This window comes from Pseudophryne corroboree, chromosome 9 (genome assembly GCF_028390025.1).
Source record: "Pseudophryne corroboree isolate aPseCor3 chromosome 9, aPseCor3.hap2, whole genome shotgun sequence".
Lineage (NCBI taxonomy): Eukaryota > Metazoa > Chordata > Amphibia > Anura > Myobatrachidae > Pseudophryne > Pseudophryne corroboree.
Window position 1 is genome coordinate 43,393,495 of NC_086452.1, and position 24,037 is coordinate 43,417,531.

The following is a 24,037-nucleotide window of genomic DNA, read 5'->3' on the forward strand; positions in this document are numbered from 1 at the left end:
CTAGATTCTATGGGAAATGGGAAACTGTTATTCAAAGCTTTGATAACGCCACGCAACTCAGAATTCAGAAAATCTTTGAACCCACTACTTGGTATTTATATAGACAGCTTGCTTAATACCCTTAACTTTGCTAAGGTAGAAACGTGTTGAACCGGTAAATACTAGCTACTTCTCGCTGCCGACTGGACACATATCCAACCTATCAGTCTTATGGTATAAATATTTCTTTAGAGAATAATGAAGATGTATATTGTCCTGTTTTATGTCTTGTCCACCCCCCCCCCCCCCCTCCTCTCTCTTTCTTCTCTTTTACCTTTCCTCTATAATTTGTACGATTTCAAATTTTTACTTACCCAATCTTCTTTACAAAATAGAAAATTGTTTGAAGAAGGGCTATTCTCTCTTTGTTTTATGCTTTCTTTCTCCTTGTCTGTAATGGGTCCCAGATGCTAAGGGGCTAACTAGTCAGATACTGAGATTTATTACATGTCTCTATTCTCGTTGGATTCCTTCGTGCTTATTGAATACCAAATTTTACACTTCACTGAGCAGGATGGTAATCCTAACCAATAGGAGAGAAAGATATCCCATGGATACCACCTATTACCAATCTCTTATCTGTACTATAGGTAACTCTGCATGTATATTACTCATACCGAGACATTATTATTATAATTACATTACAATATTATTATTGTATGAACCTGACCTACCTCGCCTTTCAATATCTGTACCTTTCCACTGTGATTCCAGACTTGGAAGTTTGTATATCTATTTCTAACCTTCTTCAATAAACATTGTTTTGGAAAAAAAAAAAAGCTACTATCCTGCCGGTTGCATGGTCCGATCATTCCGCCCTATCCCTTAGATGGGATCCCTCTATGTTGGGTGCACCACCCTTTCCATGGCGCCTCGGAGACCATCTTCTTTCTAATAAAGAGGCTAAGGCCTCCATAGCTCAAACCCTCGCCATGTACCTAGCCACTAATGACCCGGCCGACACATCTGTCTTCACGCACTGGTGTGCTCTCAAAGCGGTCACTCGCGGGTCAGCGATTCAAGTGGCGGCCCGGTTGCGCAAGCAAAGGGCAGCCCACCAGAAGGATGTGGAGAACAGGCTGGCTATTCTCGAGAATAAGCTTAAATCTACCCCATGGATAAATCCCTGTACCGAGAACTTCTCAAGCTTAGAGAGGAGTGGAATGTCCTCGCACTGGCGGAAGTTCAGAAAAATCAGTTTAGATTGAAACAACGGTTCTATGTCCAGGGAGATAGAGCAGGCAGATTGCTGGCCAGGAAACTGAGGGCTAAGACGGCAAGGGATCGGGTGAAGGTAATTATTAATCAGCATGGTATAAAAGTGACGTACCCGGTGGACATAGCATCTGCTTTTGCCACCTATTATGCGTCTCTGTATAACCTGAAAGACGATCCTTCAACTCCACAACCAACCCCTGCTGATATTAATCAATTTTTAGAGAATTTGTCCCTCTCACATATAGAATCATCAGACCTCCAATCCTGGTCACTCCCTTGGTCGGAGAGCGAACTCCGGCGGGTTATTACAGCCCTGCCTGTTGATAAAGCCCCGGGCCCGGATGGCTATATTAATAAGTTCTATACTCACTTCCAGGAGATGTTGATCCCTGTGTTACTTCAGGTGTTTAATGAAGCCTCCTCATTGGGGACTTTCCCGTCTGAAATCTTGGAGGCTAGGATTGTCACTTTCCCTAAACAGGGTAAGAACCCAATTTCGGTGGTCAACTACCGCCCAATAGCCCTCCTGAACACCGATGTGAAGATTTATGCGAAGCTGATAGCTACTAGGTTAAACCCTCTGATCCCTACCTTGGTGACTGGTGATCAGGTTGGGTTTGTTCAGGGCAGGCAGGCCCCTGATAATACCAGGAGGATAATTGATGTGTTGGATGCCTCCTCCGCGTACCCGCGGCCGCTCCTTTTGCTTTCGCTGGATGCGGAGAAGGCATTCGATAGACTTCACTGGGGATATCTCTTCGCGGTTCTTGTGAAGCTCGGAATAGGGGGCAGGGCTCTCTCCTCTATAGCGGCGCTTTACTCGAACCCATCGGCTAGAGTTTTCGTGAACGGCGTCCTCTCTTCTGCATTCCAAATCACCAATGGCACCCGTCAGGGCTGCCCGTTATCCCCGTTAGTCTTTGCGCTAGCGATTGAGCCCCTGGCGGAAGCAATTCGATCTAACAGCTCAGTGCAAGGCCCGGTCGTACATGGCCGTGAGTACAAGATTAGCCTATTCGCCGACGACGTTCTTCTCACTCTGATACAGCCAGACTCATCACTTCGGCAATTACAGTTGACGTTGGAGGAGTATTCCTTGGTCTCGTATTATAAGTTGAATACCTCCAAAACGGAGGCATTACCGATTAACCTTCCCCCACCTCAGTTACTTTCATTGAAAGCTCAATATAATTATACATGGCAGGATAGGAGTATAAAATATCTGGGGATCCAGATCACCCCGAAGGTCTCAGACCTTGTATCGAGTAATTATTTGCCCCTTCTCAGTAACATTACTCGGTTGCTGTCTGATTGGATGATGTATCACGTGTCCTGGATGGGCCGCATTGCGGCTTTAAAAATGATGGTACTTCCTAAGTTGTTATATTTGTTTAGGACGATTCCTCTTTTGATTCCTAAGGCCTTGTATGCTAAATTTAACTCAGCGTTTATTCATTACGTCTGGAAGGGGAATAAACCTAGATTGGCCCGGACCACATTGGCACTCCCCAAATCGGAAGGGGGGTTAGCATTCCCTGATATTTGATCCTATCATATAGCATGTATCCTTTCCCAAACCGGTGCTTGGATGGTTGAAGATAACCCCAAATCCTGGGTTATTCTAGAAAGGGGCTTAGTCTCTCCGCTTCCCTTAGCTGATATACTATGGCTCCCGGAATCAGAGGGTCTACGTTTTGTGTCACGCTCAGCTGTGGCGTTATCAGCACGTAAGGCATGGCTCGAATTGGTTTCTACAATGAAGGACGTCCATCTCCCAACGACGGACCTATCATTAAGTGGTGTAGCCTCCCTCATCCCAAATTTAAACCTAGATGAATGGGTATCCCATGGTCTGTCCTCGTTAGGCGGAGCACTCAAGGATAGAGCCCTTTGTTAGGGTCTCCTGCCCTGTGCTGCCACGTCGTCATGGCAACCGGGAGACAAGTGCTAGTGGAGTAACCTGAGCGCAGCTGATACTCCGGTTCGGGTCTTTTGCTGTGCAGTGGTTATAGGCTCTGTGCACGGCAGGGGATCCGGTGCTGGTTTTTGTGCTCACAGTCTGTGAGGTCTGAGTGGGGCGTGGACAGCACCTGCTTTATAAGGCCTCTTTTCAGGGTAAGCAGATGCTGCTGAATCTCTGTTGGTTAGTCAGTTCATGAAAGTTAGCCAGTACTGTGTAGCTTTGTATTTGTTTGTTGCTTACTGCAAATAGGCCTGGGGATTTGGTATTACACTCTGCCAATCCAGACCTAGCAGTAAGACTGGAGTCAGTCGTTTAGCTTGCTGGGGTTCTGTTATTACTCTGTGAACTTAGCAAGTTTGCGGCTGTATTCTAACACTTGCCTGTCTAATCCTGTCTCACTGTGCTAGGTGTCAGGGGTCAGTTTAGTGGCAGTAAGCTTAAACCTGTGCACTGCAAGTGAGAATCAGGATTGTGGAGGCTCTCCTTGTGTCTATCATTCCATCTCTGACCAAGGAGTTTACTGCCACACCCGTTGGTAACCCTTTAGGGTTTTGCTGTTGCCCTTAGCAACAGCATTTCGGGTTCTCTACGTATTAAAACACAACATCTTGCTTTTTACATCTGAGCAGTTCTAATACAAGGGAGATACCCAGTTCCTTAGCCTCTGGGCTTCTCTGTTCACTGTGTGTGTATTTTGTTACCCTATCACCTTCTGTGTACGTTATGTCATATTCCCCAGTTTGTCTGTGAGTCCATTTGTTTTGCATAACAGTTCAAACACCAGTACATTCCTGCAGACACTGGAGTGCATAACAGTTCTGACACTAGTACTTTCCTGCAGGCACTGGTGTGCATAACATATTCAGCAGCCTAATACTCCTGTTGAAATTTTGTGGGAATATGGAGCATACCCCTCAAAATACGTTGCAACAGGTGGTCGATCAGGTGCAGGTCCTGACTCGGCAATTTAATGATTTGTCCATTAAAATGCACACCTCCCAGGCTGCTGGCGGAGCTCCCGCAGCAGCAGCACCTGCAGGGGTTAAGGAGCCGAAAGTAAATCTCCCGGATCGTTTTTCTGGAGATCGCTCGCAGTTCTTTTGTTTCAAGGAGAGCTGCAAGCTATACTTCCGGCTTAGGCCTCAGTCTTCTGGGTCGGAGATTCAGCGGGTGGGCATAGTGATTTCCTTGCTACAAGGAGACCCACAGGTCTGGGCATATGGGTTGCAGCCTGACTGTCCGTCGCTTAAAAGTGTTGATGCTTTTTTTACGGCACTGGGCATGTTGTATGATGACCCTGACAAGACGGCCTCAGCCGAGGCTCAGATTTCGATCCTTAAGCAAGGGCGAAGGCCAGTTGAGGTTTACTGTACGGAGTTTCGGAGGTTGGCCCATGATACCCAGTGGAATGACCCAGCCCTGAGACACCAGTACCGAAGAGGTCTTTCTAACCAGATAAAGGACCAACTGGTACAATATCCCTTGCCTGATAGCTTGGATCAGCTCATGCAGTTATCCATCCGGGTGGATAGACGGCTGAGAGAGCGTAGGCTTGAAAGGGAGACTGAGATTTCCTTCCTTCCCAAGGGAACCTCAGACTCTGAGGAATTTTCTGAAGAGCCTATGCAGATTGGGGCTATCCGCCTCTCCTCGCGTGAGAAGACGCGGAGGAGACAGCAGGGGTTGTGTTTGTACTGTGGGAATAAAGGTCATGTGGTAGTATCATGCCCAGAAAAGCCGGAAAACTTCAGGGCCTGAGGGTGATGGGAAATATCCTGTCAGGCCAGAAGTCAGAATTTCCCAAGAAGACTTTTATCATTCCGGTGACCTTGAAGATCCTCGGTCAAACTGTCAAAACTGAGGCCTTTGTGGACAGTGGGGCCGACGGGGTTTTTATGGACCGCCAATTCGCCCTAAAACACTCTGTTCCCTTAGTACCCTTGGCATCGGAAATTGAGATTTGTGGGTTAAACGGGGAACCATTATCCCAAGGTAAAATTACCTCTTGCACTAGCCAGATTTCTTTGTTTATTGGAGCCACACACTCTGAAAAATTGTCCTTTTATGTGACTGTCTGTACTTTTGCCCCATTGGTGTTGGGGTTACCCTGGTTAAGGGCCCACAATCCTCAATTTGACTGGGTCTCTGGGGAGATTCTTAGTTGGGGTACTGATTGTTTCAGGAGTTGCTTGAGCCTTCCAGTCAGGCTCTCGCAGCTAAGTTTGCCAGGATTGCCAGGGTGTTATGCAGATTTTGCGGACGTGTTCTCCAAAAAAGTTGCAGAGGTACTACCTCCCCATCGCCCCTATGACTGTGCCATTGATTTGTTGCCAAATGCTAAGCTTCCCAAGAGCAGGTTGTACTCCCTGTCACGTCCTGAGACTCAGGCTATGGCAGAGTACATTCAGGAGAACTTGGCTAAGGGATTTATCAGACCTTCACAGTCTCCAGTTGGGTCGGGGTTCTTCTTCGTGGGTAAAAAGGACGGTTCGTTGCGACCCTGCATCGACTTCAGGGAATTGAACCGTATCACGATTAAAAACTCATACCCACTGCCTCTCATTTCGGTCTTGTTTGACCAGCTTCGTACTGCCACCATTTTTTCTAAGATTGACCTACGCGGTGCGTACAATCTAATCCGAATAAGAGAGGGGGATGAATGGAAGACTGCCTTTAATACCCACTCAGGGCATTATGAATATTTGGTGATGCCTTTTGGGCTCTGTAATGCCCCGGCAGTCTTCCAGGATTTCATGAATGATGTGCTCAGGGAATATTTGGATAGATTCTTAGTTGTATACTTAGATGACATCCTAATCTTCTCCCATTCCCTGGAGGAACATCGGAAGCATGTACGCTTAGTCCTCCAGAAACTCAGAGACCACCGGCTTGGGGCGAAGCTGGAGAAGTGCGAATTTGAAGTTCAGCAAATCGCATTTCTAGGATATATTATCTCCCCAGAAGGTTTCCAAATGGAGGGTTCCAAGGTACAGGCAGTCCTGGATTGGGTGCAGCCCACTAGTTTGAAGGCGCTTCAGCGTTTCCTGGGCTTTGCGAATTTTTATAGACGATTTATCGCTGGATTTTCGTCTATAGTGGCGCCCTTGGTGGCACTCACTAAGAAAGGGGCGGATGTTGCTCACTGGTCTTGTGAGGCTAAAGCGGCTTTTGCCCGTCTCAAAAGGGCATTTGTTTCGGCCAAGGTGCTGCGACACCCAGATCCAGAGCGTCCTTTTGTGGTGGAGGTGGATGCCTCTGAGATGGGTATTGGGGCAGTGCTTTCTCAGATGGGAGTGTCTGATAATCGCCTTCATCCCTGTGCTTACTTTTCCCGTAAATTTTCGCCTGCCGAGATGAATTATGACGTGGGTAACCGGGAATTGTTGGCTATTAAGGATGCACTCGAGGAGTGGAGACACTGGCTTGAGGGGGCTAAGTTTGTGGTCTCAATTCTCACTGACCATAAGAATCTGGCATATTTAGAGTCAGCGAAGCGTCTCAATGCCAGGCAGGCACGATGGGCTTTGTTTTTTGCTCGCTTTAATTTTTTGATAACATATCGCCCTGGGTCAAAAAACATCAAGGCTGATGCGCTCTCGCGGAGTTTTGCTCCAATCCAGGAGACCACCGAGGAGCCGTTGCCCATTGTTTCCCCATCATGTATTAAAGTGGGCATTACCCAGGACCTCTTATCATTAGTCCTTAGAGCACAGGAGCAGGCTCCTCCAGACCTTCCGGTAGGTCTTTTGTTTGTGCCTCCTAGGTTAAGACAGCGAGTGTTCCTGGAATTCCATGCCAAGAAGTCGGCAGGTCACCCGGGTATTGCCAGAACTCGGGAGTTGCTATCTAGGGCGGTGTGGTGGCCCTCGGTGGCTAAGGATGTGGATCAGTGGGTTCGGGCATGTGACATCTGTGCCCGAAATAAGACTCCTAGAGGGGTTCCTGTTGGCCCATTACATCCACTCTCTATCCCATCTAAGCCATGGACCCACATTTCAATGGATTTTGTGGTGGACTTGCCCAAATCCTCGGGGATGACAGCCATCTGGGTTGTCGTTGCCAGGTTTTCGAAGATGGCGCACTTCGTTCCACTGGTTGGGCTGCCATCAGCCAGATGCCTGTCTGAATTATTTATGCTGCATGTTGTGCGTCTCCACGGGTTGCCACTTGATGTGGTCTCTGACCGCGGATCCCAGTTTGTGGCCAAATTCTGGAGGGCATTTTGTTCCGATCTCCAGATTTCTGTCAGCTTGTCGTCAGGCTACCATCCGCAGTCTAATGGGCAGACTGAAAGGGTGAACCAGTCCTTGGAGCAGTTCCTCAGGTGTTATGTCTCCAAGTGTCAGACTGACTGGGTTGCTCATCTGTCCATGGCGGAGTTTGCCTATAACAACGCGGCTCACTCTGCTACAGGGATCTCTCCCTTCCTTTGTGTGTATGGGCATCATCCTAAGGCCAATTCTTTTGACCCCCTGGACTCCACGCCTGGTGGTTCCTCTGTGGTTTCGGTCCTTAGAGGTATTTGGCGGAAAGTGAAGAAAGCCCTTGTGTCTGTGTCATTAGTGACCAAAAGGGTTTTTGATAAGCGGAAAAGACCCTGCAGCTTCAAATTAGGAGACTTCGTCTGGTTGTCTACCAAGAATTTGAAGTTGAGACAGCCATCTCATAAGTTAGGGCCCCGGTTCATCGGCCCTTATAAGATCACCAGGGTTATCAATCCGGTGGCATTTCAGTTAGATCTGCCCCGTTCTTTGGGTATCAATAAAACATTTCATTGTTCCCTTTTAAAACGGGCGATTAGTAATCCTTCTTCCAGTGGAAGACCTTCCCCTCTTCTGATACGTGGCCAGAGGGAGTTTGTTGTTGAAAGGATTCTTGACTCCAAGGTGGTTCGGGGTCGGCTGTCATTTTTGGTGCACTGGAAGGGGTATGGCCCGGAGGAGCGGTCGTGGGTGCGCAGTTGTGATCTTCATGCCCCCAGACTGATACGCTCTTTCTTCTCGCAGTTCCCCGATAAACCCAGTGGTAGGGGTTCTTTGACCCCTCGTCAGAGGGGGGGTACTGTTAGGGTCTCCTGCCCTGTGCTGCCACGTCGTCATGGCAACCGGGAGACAAGTGCTAGTGGAGTAACCTGAGCGCAGCTGATACTCCGGTTCGGGTCTTTTGCTGTGCAGTGGTTATAGGCTCTGTGCACGGCAGGGGATCCGGTGCTGGTTTTTGTGCTCACAGTCTGTGAGGTCTGAGTGGGGCGTGGACAGCACCTGCTTTATAAGGCCTCTTTTCAGGGTAAGCAGATGCTGCTGAATCTCTGTTGGTTAGTCAGTTCATGAAAGTTAGCCAGTACTGTGTAGCTTTGTATTTGTTTGTTGCTTACTGCAAATAGGCCTGGGGATTTGGTATTACACTCTGCCAATCCAGACCTAGCAGTAAGACTGGAGTCAGTCGTTTAGCTTGCTGGGGTTCTGTTATTACTCTGTGAACTTAGCAAGTTTGCGGCTGTATTCTAACACTTGCCTGTCTAATCCTGTCTCACTGTGCTAGGTGTCAGGGGTCAGTTTAGTGGCAGTAAGCTTAAACCTGTGCACTGCAAGTGAGAATCAGGATTGTGGAGGCTCTCCTTGTGTCTATCATTCCATCTCTGACCAAGGAGTTTACTGCCACACCCGTTGGTAACCCTTTAGGGTTTTGCTGTTGCCCTTAGCAACAGCATTTCGGGTTCTCTACGTATTAAAACACAACATCTTGCTTTTTACATCTGAGCAGTTCTAATACAAGGGAGATACCCAGTTCCTTAGCCTCTGGGCTTCTCTGTTCACTGTGTGTATATTTTGTTACCCTATCACCTTCTGTGTACGTTATGTCATATTCCCCAGTTTGTCTGTGAGTCCATTTGTTTTGCATAACAGTTCAAACACCAGTACATTCCTGCAGACACTGGAGTGCATAACAGTTCTGACACTAGTACTTTCCTGCAGGCACTGGTGTGCATAACACCCTTCTACAGTTTAGTCAGCTCCAATCTAGATTTTCCCTCCCACAAAGAGATTTCTGTAAATATTTACAGTTGCGTCACTGGCTACATAGTGTTACGATGACCCCCCACGGAGTTTCCCCACTCCCTAGCCGGTTACGAGTATTATTGGATAGATTTAACACTAAAGGCGGTATAAGTCGGTGGTACAATTTTATAGTTGGTCTCTATTCCCCCCTGAGATTAAACACTTTGAAAAAATGGGAGACAGATTTCGCCTGCACGATTTCAGAAGATGAATGGCGAGGGGTATTTTATGCGTGTTTTCATTTATCCAAATGCATGTCCCATGTGGAACTTTTCTACAAACTTCTCCATCGCCTATATTTAACCCCGTCTAGACTTCATTCCATCTGGCCATCCAGCTCCAACATGTGTTGGCGCAATTGTAATAATATTGGTACTTTGCTCCATACGTTCTGGTCCTGCCCAGCTCTCACAAATTATTGGTCAGTGGTATTCGTCCTTATCTCTAATGTATTAGCATTTCGTATTCCCCCATTCTCTAAATTAGCCCTCCTTCATATATTCCCAGGTAATGTTTCTCCAACCGATCAATATGTGATAGGCCATATCCTGATTTCATCCAAATCATTGATTGCTCAATATTGGCGTACAGCTCAGATTCCAACTATAATGGAGGTCGAACGTGCAGTTCAATCTCACTACGAATTTGAGACTGCAGTCTTGCCCTTCTCCAGCCGCCAATCGGACCATTTGTTCCGCTGGGCTTCCTGGTGTGCCTATAGGTCTGTTACTGTACCATGATAGACCCAGGACATCTTATTCGTATGGTGTCTACACCTGGGTTTTATCAAGAGTCCGTTTTCCTCCACAACTGTTTGTTGTATTTCATCGCTGACCAGTATATATATTTATATATATATATGTATATGTTTATGTGTGTATATAAGTTTCTATATGCCTTTTTACGCCTGTTGATTCTAGGTAGGCAAAACGCCTAACAACCTTGTATCTGTGTATTTGCTCCCCGCCCCCAATCCCCTTTTCTTCTTTCTGTACCCCCCCTTTTCTCTATATATATGTGTTTTATAAACTCAATAAAAATGTAATTTAAAAAAAAAAAGATAAATAAGGAAGATGAGGGGTCATGTGCATACATTTTTTGCCACCTCTCCAACCCCTTTGCCCATCATCTTCCTTATAAATTTGTATACCATAAAAATATACAAGGTAGTTCAATAAGTAATTTAACAAGACCAATCGTGTAAGGCCGGTGCGGAGAGGAATGGAAGAGAGACTTGTGCAGAGAGGATGGGCACAGAAGAAGGGAAGAGGCTAGTGTAGAGGAAAGAAAGAGAGGCTGGCACAGAGGATAGGCAGAAAGGCTGGCACTGAAAGGAGATAGGAAGAGAGGCAGGCACAAACCACTCAGTCCACCAAATGCAGCTTTGATCTCTCCATGCCACAACAAATACCACACTGACCCTCCCCACATCCCACAACAAATATACACTGACCCTCCCCACATCCCACAACAAATATACACTGACCCTCCCCACATCCATAACAAATATACACTGACCCTCCCCACATCCATAACAAATATACACTGATCCTCCCCACATCCATAACAAATATACACTGATCCTCCCCACATCCACAACAAATATACACTGATCCTCCCCACATCCATAACAAATATACACTGACCCTCCCCACATCCCACAACAAATATACACTGACCCTCCCCACATCCCACAACAAATATACACTGACCCTCCCCACATCCATAACAAATATACACTGACCCTCCCCACATCCATAACAAATATACACTGATCCTCCCAACATCCACAACAAATATACACTGACCCTCCCCACATCCATAACAAATATACACTGACCCTCCCCACATCCATAACAAATATACACTGACCCTCCCCACATCCCACAACAAATATACACTGACCCTCCCCACATCCCACAACAAATATACACTGACCCTCCCCACATCCATAACAAATATACACTGACCCTCCCCACATCCCACAACAAATATACACTGACCCTCCCCACATCCATAACAAATATACACTGATCCTCCCCACATCCCACAACAAATATACACTGACCCTCCCCACATCCCACAACAAATATACACTGACCCTCCCCACATCCATAACAAATATACACTGACCCTCCCCACATCCCACAACAAATATACACTGACCCTCCCCACATCCCACAACAAATATACACTGACCCTCCCCACATCCCACAACAAATATACACTGACCCTCCCCACATCCCACAACAAATATGCACTGACCCTCCCCACATCCATAACAAATATACACTGATCCTCCCCACATCCACAACAAATATACACTGATCCTCCCCACATCCACAACAAATATACACTGATCCTCCCCACATCCATAACAAATATACACTGATCCTCCCCACATCCACAACAAATATACACTGATCCTCCCCACATCCCACACCAAATATACACTGATCCTCCCCACATCCATAACAAATATACACTGACCCTCCCCACATTCATAACAAATATACACTGACCCTCCCCACATCCATAACAAATATACACTGATCCTCCCCACATCCATAACAAATATACACTGACCCTCCCCACATCCCACAACAAATATACACTGACCCTCCCCACATCCCACAACAAATATACACTGACCCTCCCCACATCCATAACAAATATACACTGATCCTCCCCACATCCATAACAAATATACACTGATCTTCCCCACATCCATAACAAATATACACTGACCCTCCCCTCATCCCACAACAAATATACACTGACCCTCCCCACATCCCACAACAAATATACACTGATCCTCCCCACATCCATAACAAATATACACTGACCCTCCCCACTTCCATAACAAATATACACTGATCCTCCCCACATCCATAACAAATATACACTGACCCTCCCCACATCCCACAACAAATATACACTGACCCTCCCCACATCCATAACAAATATACACTGACCCTCCCCACATCCCACAACAAATATACACTGACCCTCCCCACATCCCACAACAAATATACACTGACCCTCCCCACATCCATAACAAATATACACTGACCCTCCCCACATCCCACAACAAATATACACTGACCATCCCCACATCCCACAACAAATATACACTGACCCTCCCCACATCCCACAACAAATATACACTGACCCTCCCCACATCCCACAACAAATATACACTGACCCTCCCCACATCCCACAACAAATATGCACTGACCCTCCCCACATCCATAACAAATATACACTGACCCTCCCCACATCCATAACAAATTTACACTGATCCTCCCCACATCCACAACAAATTTACACTGGTCCTCCCCACATCCATAACAAATATACACTGATCCTCCCCACATCCATAACAAATATACACTGATCCTCCCCACATCCATAACAAATATACACTGATCCTCCCCACATCCACAACAAATATACACTGATCCTCCCCACATCCATAACAAATATACACTGATCCTCCCCACATCCATAACAAATATACACTGATCCTCCCCACATCCACAACAAATATACACTGATCCTCCCCACATCCACAACAAATATACACTGATCCTCCCCACATCCCACAACAAATATACACTGATCCTCCCCACATCCATAACAAATATACACTGATCCTCCCCACATCCACAACAAATATACACTGATCCTCCCCACATCCCACACCAAATATACACTGATCCTCCCCATATCCATAACAAATATACACTGACCCTCCCCACATCCCACAACAAATATACACTGACCCTCCCCACATCCCACAACAAATATGCACTGACCCTCCCCACATCCCACAACAAATATGCACTGACCCTCCCCACATCCCACAACAAATATGCACTGATCCTCCCCACATCCATAACAAATATACACTGATCCTCCCCACATCCACAACAAATATACACTGATCCTCCCCACATCCATAACAAATATACACTGATCCTCCCCACATCCACAACAAATATACACTGATCCTCCCCACATCCATAACAAATATACACTGACCCTCCCCACATCCATAACAAATATACACTGATCCTCCCCACATCCACAACAAATATACACTGATCCTCCCCACATCCACAACAAATATACACTGACCCTCCCCACATCCCACAACAAATATACACTGACCCTCCCCACATCCATAACAAATATACACTGACCCTCCCCACATCCCACAACAAATATACACTGATCCTCCCCACATCCATAACAAATATACACTGATCCTCCCCACATCCATAACAAATATACACTGATCCTCCCCACATCCATAACAAATATGCACTGATCCTCCCCACATCCACAACAAATATACACTGATCCTCCCCACATCCACAACAAATATACACTGATCCTCCCCACATCCACAACAAATATACACTGACCCTCCCCACATCCACAACAAATATACACTGACCCTCCCCACATCCCACAACAAGTATACACTGACCCTCCCCACATCCATAACAAATATACACTGACCCTCCCCACATCCACAACAAATATACACTGATCCTCCCCACATCCACAACAAATATACACTGATCCTCCCCACATCCATAACAAATATACACTGATCCTCCCCACATCCATAACAAATATACACTGATCCTCCCCACATCCATAACAAATATACACTGATCCTCCCCACATCCACAATAAATATACACTGATCATCCCCACATCCACAACAAATATACACTGATCCTCCCCACATCCACAACAAAATATCAGTTGTAAGATGGCGGGGCTGATGGAAATATGGTCAAACATTGAAGTGCGTAGTGTGATCAGATTTCTGAGTCCAAAGGCACACCCGTAGCTGACATTCATCGCCAACTTGCTGAGGTGTACGGTGATAACATCATGTCACAGAAACAGGTTTGGGTTTCAAGCACTACATTTAATAATGCATGTGTGAGTTGTTAAAGCGCTATCCTTGGGAGGTGCTGGACCTCCCTACAGCCCTGACCTGTCACAGAGTGATTCCCATCTCTTTGGACAATTGAAGCACCTGGGTGGAAGGCTATTCGCAAATGACAGTGAAGTTCAGGAAGCTGCCATGTTTGGCTTCAGGCGCTTCAACCATGCTGGGATAGATGTACGAGTTGAATATATGCAATGAGAGGCTACCTTACTTATTGAAGCACCCTTGTATATGGAAGATGGAGTGCATACATTTTATGCCTCATCAAACCGTCTCCCCCCTTCCCTCCCCCTTGCCCATCATCCTTTATGGCATAAGAATATATAAGGAAGACGATGGGGAGGGTGTTGAAATGGCATAAAAAAGAACCAGTGGAATAAAGAGCATTAAATCCACTTTTTTCTCTGCCAGTTGCACATCACTGAATGAAATGGACCGTTTTCTTCAAAAGAGTGTCAGAAAGCAGAGCAATGATGGAAAGTCTGTTGCCAGTTGCAGCAAAAGATGTATTGCCAGCGAAGTTTCAAGTAACAATAAAAAGCCAAGAAACCGGAAATATAATCCAAAATATTTGGAATATGGCTTTACGTGGGCTGGCTCAGAGGAAGCACCACGTCCACAGTGTGTGGTGAAGTTCTTGCTAAAGAGAGCTTAAAACCGTCAAAAATGATCAGGCACCTACAGACAAAGCACAGTTCTCTTCAAACCAAACCGCTTGATTATTTTAAACGAAAATTGAGGGAACTACGAGGCCAAAAAACCGTACTAAAAGGTGCAGTTACAGTTAATGAGAAAGCACTTGAGGCCTCATTTGTGGTGTCATACTGGATAGCCAAAACAGGTAAACCCCACAACATTGGAGAAAGCTTTTTTCTACCTTGTGCCAAAGAAATGGTTTGTATTATGCTTGGGCAAAATGCTGCTACTCAGCTTGATTTGATCCCCCTGTCTAATGACACTATATCTAGGCGTATGGCAAGAGACGTGACAGAGCAAGTCACCAACATTTTAAGCAAAGTGCTTTTTTTGCCATTCAGATTGATGAAACGACAGATGTGTCGGGGTCTGCCCAGATGCTGACCTACATAAAATTTGAGAATGACAAAAATCTACACGAGGAATTTTTTTTCTGCCAGCCGCTACCGCAACGTGCTACCGGGGAACAGCTTTTTTCGCTTCTGGATACTTTTGTCACTGACTCTGGATTGGAATGGCTGCGCTGTGTAGGAATTTGCAGTGACGGTGATCGGGCAATGACTGGAAACAACAGTGGGCTAGCGACCAGAGTGCAAGCTGTTGCACCACAAGCAGTCTGGACTCACTGCATTATACATAGACAAGCCCTTGTTGCAAAAAAAATGCCACCTATTCTAAAACAAGTCCTTGATGAAGCTGTACGCACAGTAAACGTCATTAAGAGCAGTGCAACAAGTGCACGCCTATTCAGAGTTTTGTGTGAGGAGATGGGAGCTGAGCACCATCAGTTACTTTACCACACAGAAGTACGCTGGTTGTCACGAGGAAAGGTGGTCAACCGTTTATTTGAGCTTAGGGACGAAGTAAATTTTTTTCTTTCAGACAGAGATTCCATGCTGGCTGAAATTTTTTTAGATGCCAAGTGGCTTGCTCTGCTAGCTTACCTAGCAGACATTTTTGACCGGTTAAATGTGCTAAATACCTCCCTCCAAGGACAAGAAATGACAGTTTTTTCATCCACTGACAAGATTAAAAGTTGGATCAAGAAGCTGTCCTTGTGGTACACTTGTGTGGAAAATAAGATTTTACTCACCGGTAAATCTATTTCTCGTAGTCCGTAGTGGATGCTGGGTACTCCGTAAGGACCATGGGGAATAGACGGGCTCCGCAGGAGACTGGGCACTTCTTTAAAGAAAAGATTAGGTACTACATCTGGTGTGCACTGGCTCCTCCCTCTATGCCCCTCCTCCAGACCTCAATTAGGGAAACTGTGCCGGAAGAGCTGACATTACAAGGAAAGGATTTGGAATCCAGGGTAAGACTCATACCAGCCACACCAATCACACCGTACAACTCGTGATAACTATACCCAGTTAACAGTATGAACAACAACTGAGCCTCATTAAACTGATGTCTCAGAACAAAAAACCCTATAGTTAAGCAATAACTATATACAAGTATTGCAGAATTCCGCACTTGGGACGGGCGCCCAGCATCCACTACGGACTACGAGAAATAGATTTACCGGTGAGTAAAATCTTATTTTCTCTGACGTCCTAGTGGATGCTGGGGACTCCGTAAGGACCATGGGGATTATACCAAAGCTCCCAAATGGGCGGGAGAGTGCGGATGACTCTGCAGCACCGAATGAGCAAACTCAAGGTCCTCCTCAGCCAGGGTATCAAACTTGTAGAATTTTGCAAACGTGTTTGATCCCGACCAGGTAGCAGCTCGGCAAAGTTGTAAAGCCGAGACCCCTCGGGCAGCCGCCCAAGAAGAGCCCACCTTCCTTGTGGAATGGGCTTTGACTGATTTAGGATGCGGCAGTTCAGCCGCTGAATGTGCAAGTTGAATCGTGCTACAGATCCAGCGAGCAATAGTCTGCTTAGAAGCAGGAGCACCCAGCTTGTTGGGTGCATACAGGATAAATAGCGAGTCAGTTTTTCTGACTCTAGCTGTCCTGGAAACATAGATTTTCAGAGCCCGGACTACATCCAGCAACTTGGAATCCTCCAAGTCCCGAGTAGCCGCAGGCACCACAATAGGCTGGTTCAAATGAAACGCTGATACCACCTTAGGGAGAAACTGGGGACGAGTCCTCAATTCTGCCCTGTCCATATGGAAGATCAGATAGGGGCTTTTACATGACAAAGCCGCCAATTCTGACACACGCCTAGCCGAAGCCAAGGCCAAAAGCATGACCACTTTCCACGTGAGATATTTCAACTCCACGGTCTGAAGCGGCTCAAACCAATGTGATTTTAGGAAATCCAACAAAACGTTGAGATCCCAAGGTGCCACTGGGGGCACAAAAGGGGGCTGAATATGCAGCACTCCCTTAACAAACGTCTGAACTTCAGGCAGTGAAGCCAGTTCTTTCTGAAAGAAAATAGACAGGGCCGAAATCTGGACTTTAATGGATCCCAATTTTAGGCCCATAGTCACTCCTGACTGTAGGAAGTGCAGAAATCGACCCAGCTGGAATTCCTCTGTTGGGGCCTTCATAGCCTCACACCAAGCAACATATTTTCGCCATATGCGGTGATAATGTTTTGCTGTCGCATCCTTCCTAGCTTTTATCAGCGTAGGAATGACTTCAACCGGAACGCCCTTTTCCATCAGGATCCAGCGTTCAACCGCCATGCCGTCAAACGCAGCCGCGGTAAGTCTTGGAACAGACAGGGCCCCTGCTGTAGCAGGTCCTGTCTGAGAGGCAGAGGCTATGGGTCCTCTGAGATCATTTCTTGTAGTTCCGGGTACCAAGTCCTTCTTGGCCAATCCGGAACGATGAGTATAGTTCTTACTCCTCTCTTTCTTATTATTCTCAGTACCTTTGGTATGAGAGGAAGAGGAGGGAACACATAAACCGACCGGTACACCCACGGTGTCACTAGAGCGTCGACAGCTATCGCCTGAGGGTCCCTTGACCTAACGCAATATCTTTTTAGCTTTTTGTTGAGGCGGGACGCCATCATGTCCACCTGTGGCCTTTCCCAACGGTTTACAATCAGTTGGAAGACTTCTGGATGAAGTCCCCACTCTCCCAGGTGGAGGTCATGCCTGCTGAGGAAGTCTGCTTCCCAGTTGTCCACTCCCGGAATGAACACTGCTGACAGTGCTATCACGTGATTTTCCGCCCATCGGAGAATCCTTGTGGCTTCTGCCATCGCCATCCTGCTTCTTGTGCCACCCTGTCGGTTTACATGGGCGACCGCCGTGATGTTGTCTGACTGAATCAGCGCCGGCTGGTTTTGAAGCAGGGGTTTTGCCTGACTTAGGGCATTGTAAATGGCCCTTAGTTCCAGAATATTTATGTGTAGGGAAGCCTCCTGACTCGACCATTGTCCTTGGAAGTTTCTTCCCTGAGTGACTGCCCCCCAACCTCGGAAGCTTGCATCCGTGGTCACCAGGACCCAGTCCTGTATGCCGAATCTGCGGCCTTCGAGAAGATGAGCACTCTGCAGCCACCACAGCAGAGACACCCTGGCCCTCGGGGACAGGGTGATCAGCCGATGCATCTGAAGATGCGATCCGGACCACTTGTCTAACAGATCCCACTGAAAGATCCTTGCATGGAACCTGCCGAATGGAATTGCCTCGTAAGAAGCTACCATCTTTTCCAGGACTCGCGTGCAGTGATGCACCGACACCTGTTTTGGTTTTAGGAGGTCTCTGACCAGAGATGACAACTCCTTGGCCTTCTCCTCCGGGAGAAACACCTTCTTCTGTTCTGTGTCCAGAATCATACCCAGGAACAGCAGACACGTCGTAGGAACCAGCTGCGACTTTGGGATATTCAGAATCCAGCCGTGCTGTTGTAGCACTTCCTGAGATAGTGCTACTCCGACCAACAACTGCTCCCTGGACCTCGCCTTTATAAGGAGATCGTCCAAGTACGGGATAATTATAACTCCCTTCTTCCGAAGGAGTATCATCATTTCGGCCATTACTTTGGTAAATACCCTCGGTGCCGTGGACAGACCAAACAGCAACGTCTGGAATTGGTAATGGCAGTCCTGTACCACAAAACGGAGGTACACCTGGTGAGGTGGGTAAATGGGGACATGTAGGTAAGCATCCTTGATGTCCAGTGATACCATGTAATCCCCCTCTTCCAGGCTTGCAATAACCGCCCTGAGCGATTCCATTTTGAACTTGAACTTCCTTATATAAGTGTTTAAGGATTTCAAATTTAGAATGGGTCTCACCGAACCGTCTGGTTTCGGTACCACAAACATTGTGGAATAGTAACCCCGTCCCTGTTGAAGGAGAGGAACTTTGATTATCACCTGCTGGAGGTACAGCTTGTGAATTGCCGCCAGTACTACCTCCCTGTCCTGGGGAGTAGCTGGCAAGGCTGATTTGAGGTAACGGCGAGGGGGAGACGTCTCGAACTCCAGCTTGTATCCCTGAGATACCACTTGTAGAACCCAGAGATCTACCTGTGAGCGAACCCACTGGTCGCTGAAGTTCCGGGGACGGGCCCCCACTGCACCTGGCTCCACATGTGGAGCCCCAGCGTCATGCGGTGGACTTAGTGGAAGCAGGGGAGGATTTTTGTTCTTGGGAACTGGCTGTATGGTGCAGCTTTTTCCCTCTACCCCTGCCTCTGGGCAGAAAGGACGCGCCTCTAACCCGCTTGCCTTTCTGAGGCCGAAAGGACTGTACTTGATATTAATACGGTGCTTTCTTAGGTTGTGAGGGAACCTGAGGTAAAAAAGTCGACTTCCCAGCTGTTGCTGTGGATACGAGGTCCGAAAGACCGTCCCCAAACAATTCCTCACCCTTATAAGGCAAAATTTCCATGTGCCTTTTAGAATCAGCATCACCTGTCCACTGCCGAGTCCATAATACTCTCCTGGCAGAAATGGACATTGCATTAATTCTAGATGCCAGCTGGCAAATGTCCCTCTGTGCATAAGACTACGTCTTTAATATGCTCTATGGTTAGCAATATAGTGTCCCTGTCAAGGGAATCAATGTTATCAGACAGGGAATCAGACCACGCTGCTGCAGCACTACACATCCATGCTGAAGCAATAGCAGGTCTCAGTATAGTACCTGAGTGTGTATACACAGACTTCAGGATAGCCTCCTGCTTTCTATCTGCAGGCTCCTTTAAGGCGGCCGTATCCTGAGAAGGCAGTGCCACCTTTTTTGATAAGCGTGTGAGCGCCTTGTCCACCTTAGGGGATGTCTCCCAGCGTAACCTATCCGTTGGCGGGAAAGGGTACGCCATTAGTAACCGCTTAGAAATTACTAGTTTCTTATCTGGGGAACCCCACGCTTCTTCACACAATTCATTTAACTCATCAGATGGGGGGAAAGTCACTGGCTGCTTTTTCTCCCCAAACATAATACCCTTTTTTGTGGTAACCGGGTTAATGTCAGAAATGTGCAACACATTTTTCATTGCCGTAATCATGCATCGGATGGCCCTAGTGGATTGTATATTTGTCTCATCCTCGTCGACACTGGAGTCAGACTCCGTGTCGACATCTGTGTCTGCCATCTGAGGTAGCGGGCGTTTTTGAGCCCCTGACGGCCTCTGAGATGCCTGGGCAGGCGCGGGCTGAGATGCCGGCTGTCCCAAAGCTGCGTCATCGAACCTTTTATGCAAGGAGTTGACACTGTCGGTTAATACCTTCCACATATCCATCCACTCAGGTGTCGGCCCCGCAGGGGGCGACATCACACTTATCGGCACCTGCTCCGCCTCCACGTAAGCGTCCTCATCAAACATGTCGACACAGCCGTACCGACACACCGCACACACACATAGGGAATGCTCTGACTGCGGACAGGACCCCACAAAGTCCTTTGGGGAGACAGAGAGAGAGTATGCCAGCACACACCAGAGCGCTATATAACAGAGGGATATACACTATACACAAAGTGAATTTTCCCCCTATAGCTGCTTATATCACAATTTGTGCCTAAATTTATGTGCCCCCCCTCTCTTTTTTACCCTTTCTGTAGTGTATACTGCAGGGGAGAGCCTGGGGAGCGTCCTTCCAGCGGAGCTGTGAAGAGAAAATGGCGCTGGCTGTGCTGAGGGAGATAGCCCCGCCCCTTCAACGGCGGGCTTCTCCCGCTTTTTATAACGTTAATGGCGGGGGTTTCTGCACATATACAGTGTTAAACACTGTATTATGTGCTTTTTATTGCCAAAAGGTATATTAATTGCAGCCCAGGGCGCCCCCCCCCCCAGCGCCCTGCACCCACCAGTGACCGGAGCGTGTGGTGTGCTGTGGGAGCAATGGCGCACAGCTGCAGTGCTGTGCGCTACCTTATTGAAGACCGAAGTTTTCAGCCGCCGATTTCCTCCGGTTTCTTCCGTCTTCTGGCTCTGCAAGGGGGACGGCGGCGCGGCTCCGGGAACGGACGATCGAGGTCGGGCCCTGTGTTCGATCCCCCTGGGGCTAATGGTGTCCAGTAGCCTAGAAGCACAAGCTAGCTGCAAGCAGGTAGGTTTGCTTCTCTCCCCTAAGTCCCACGTAGCAGTGAGTCTGTTGCCAGCAGATCTCACTGAAAATAAAAAACCTAACAAATACTTTTCTTTTTAGTGAACTCAGGAGAGCCCACTAAGTGCATCCAGCTCAGGCCGGGCACAGATTCTAACTGAGGTCTGGAGGAGGGGCATAGAGGGAGGAGCCAGTGCACACCAGATGTAGTACCTAATCTTTTCTTTAAAGAAGTGCCCAGTCTCCTGCGGAGCCCGTCTATTCCCCATGGTCCTTACGGAGTACCCAGCATCCACTAGGACGCCAGAGAAAGTGGTAATTTTGAAGCATTTCCTTTGTTGGATGATTTTTTGCATGACAATGATCTTCCAAAACATGATTTGAAACCTGTTATCTCATCAGCCATCTGGAGAGCCTTCAACAGCAATTTCGTCAGTACTTTCCTGAAAAGGATCGAAAAAAGCAGAAGCGTGGATTAGGAATCCCTTCAGTGCTGAAGTGACTGAAAATGCTTGTTTGCCACTTTCAGTGGCTGAAAAATTGATTGATCTCTCCTGTGATGAGACACTGAAGCTCAGATACTCTGAACAATTTCTTGCAAACTTCTGGATCTCTGTTCAACAGGAATACCCAGACCTGTCATCTGCTGCATTGAAGGTGCTGACGCCATTTACATCTACCTACCTTTGTGAAGCTGGATTTTCAGCTTTAACATTACTGAAAAATAGGTACAGATCCCGTCTCGCTGTTGAAGATGACATTCGCCTTTATCTCAGTCACACAAAACCCCGTTTCAAGAATTTGTGTTCAACACTACAAGCTCACCCATCCCATTAATTAAGACGTAAATAAAGTTTTTGTTATTATATAAATGAGTTCGTTATTGAAAAGTGTCACACCATGCTATTTTGCTATTATTTTGTCTGCTTTTATCTGTTTATCAAGCAGCCTTGGTGTTATGTCTGGGTATGGTTCATCAAATCGACAGTGTCTAGGTCGACAATGTTTAGGTCGACCACTATAGGTCGACAGTCACTAGGTCGACATGGATGGAAGGTCGACAGGGTTTCTAGGTCGACATGTGCTAGGTCGACAGGTCTAAAGGTCGACATGAGGATTTATTTATTTTTTGGTGTCGTTTTCTTCGTAGAGTGACCGGGATCCCAAATTAGTGCACCGCGTCCTCTCGCATGGCTCGCTTCGCTCGCCATGCTTCGGGCATGGTGCCTTCGCTCCGCTACCGCTTTGCTCGGCACACTTTACCGTTCCAATCGTAGTCCACGTGGATCGTTAAGTATGAAAAAATCCAAAAAAAATAAAAATGTGAAAAACTCATGTCGACCTAGAAACCCTGTCGACCTTCCATCCATGTCGACCTAGTGACTGTCGACCTATAGTGGTCGACCTAAACATTGTCGACCTAGACACTGTCGATCTTCAGACCGGATCCCGTTATTTCTTTCTGTATAATTGGCTGACCACTCAAAATAAATAATTCTTAAAAAAAATTAAAAAAAAGGAAAGTATCATGTTCTCTACATTTGTGCATTTATTTTGTAAGGAAAAAAAATCACCAGATCTTAAAAATAAAGTGTTAGACTTATAAATATATATGGATATTGTTCGGCAGTAACTTGCTGGGGTCACATAAAAAAAATGTTTTGCCAGATGGGGTCCCAGAGCAAAATAGTTTGAGAACCCCTGTTATATAGCATTCACCTACTTGGGACAGTTATCCGTACGAGATTGCCGCCTGTTTCATCCAACCATCTGCTGTGTCTCGTGTTTAGGCAAAGGAACTGAAACAGGAGTTCATTAAGCTTCGTGCCATCAATCCAAAATATCTTCTATATGCCCAGAGTGCCACAGAAGGAATCCAGTTATTCAGGCCCGCTACACGCTCTTAACACACAGTGGAGTCAGCCATAATGTGTGTTTGACCAGAGTACGGCCTATCCAGTCATGAGGATATAGCATCCTCACTGAGGCATGAGGCATTTTTTATATCAGGAAATTAGAAGTAATGTTTTAAGTTTTCTCTAATGTCCGAGGATGCTGGGGACTCCGTAAGGACCATGGGGATAGATGGGCTCCGCAGGAGACATGGGCACTTTAAGAAAGACTTTGACTCTGGGTGTGCACTGGCTCCTCCCTCTATGCCCCTCCTCCAGACCTCAGTTTGATACTGTGCCCAGAGGAGATGGGTGCACTGCAGGGAGCTCTCATGAGTTTCCTGTTAAGAAAGTATTTTGTTAGGTTTTTTATTTTCAGGGAGCACTGCTGGCAACAGACTCCCTGCATCGAGGGACTGAGGGGAGAGAAGCAGCCCTACTCTCTGAGTCGCAAGGTCCTGCTTCTTAGGCTACTGGACACCATTAGCTCCAGAGGGATTGGTACGCAGGATCTCACCCTCGCCGTCCGTCCCAGAGCCGCGCCGCCGTCTCCCTCGCAGAGCCGGAAGATAGAAGCCGGGTGAGTATGAGAAGAAAAGAAGACTTCAAAGGCGGCAGAAGACTTCATAATCTTCACTGAGGTAACGCACAGCACTGCAGCTGTGCGCCATTGCTCCCATACACCTCACATACTCCGGTCACTGTAAGGGTGCAGGGCGCAGGGGAGGCGCCCT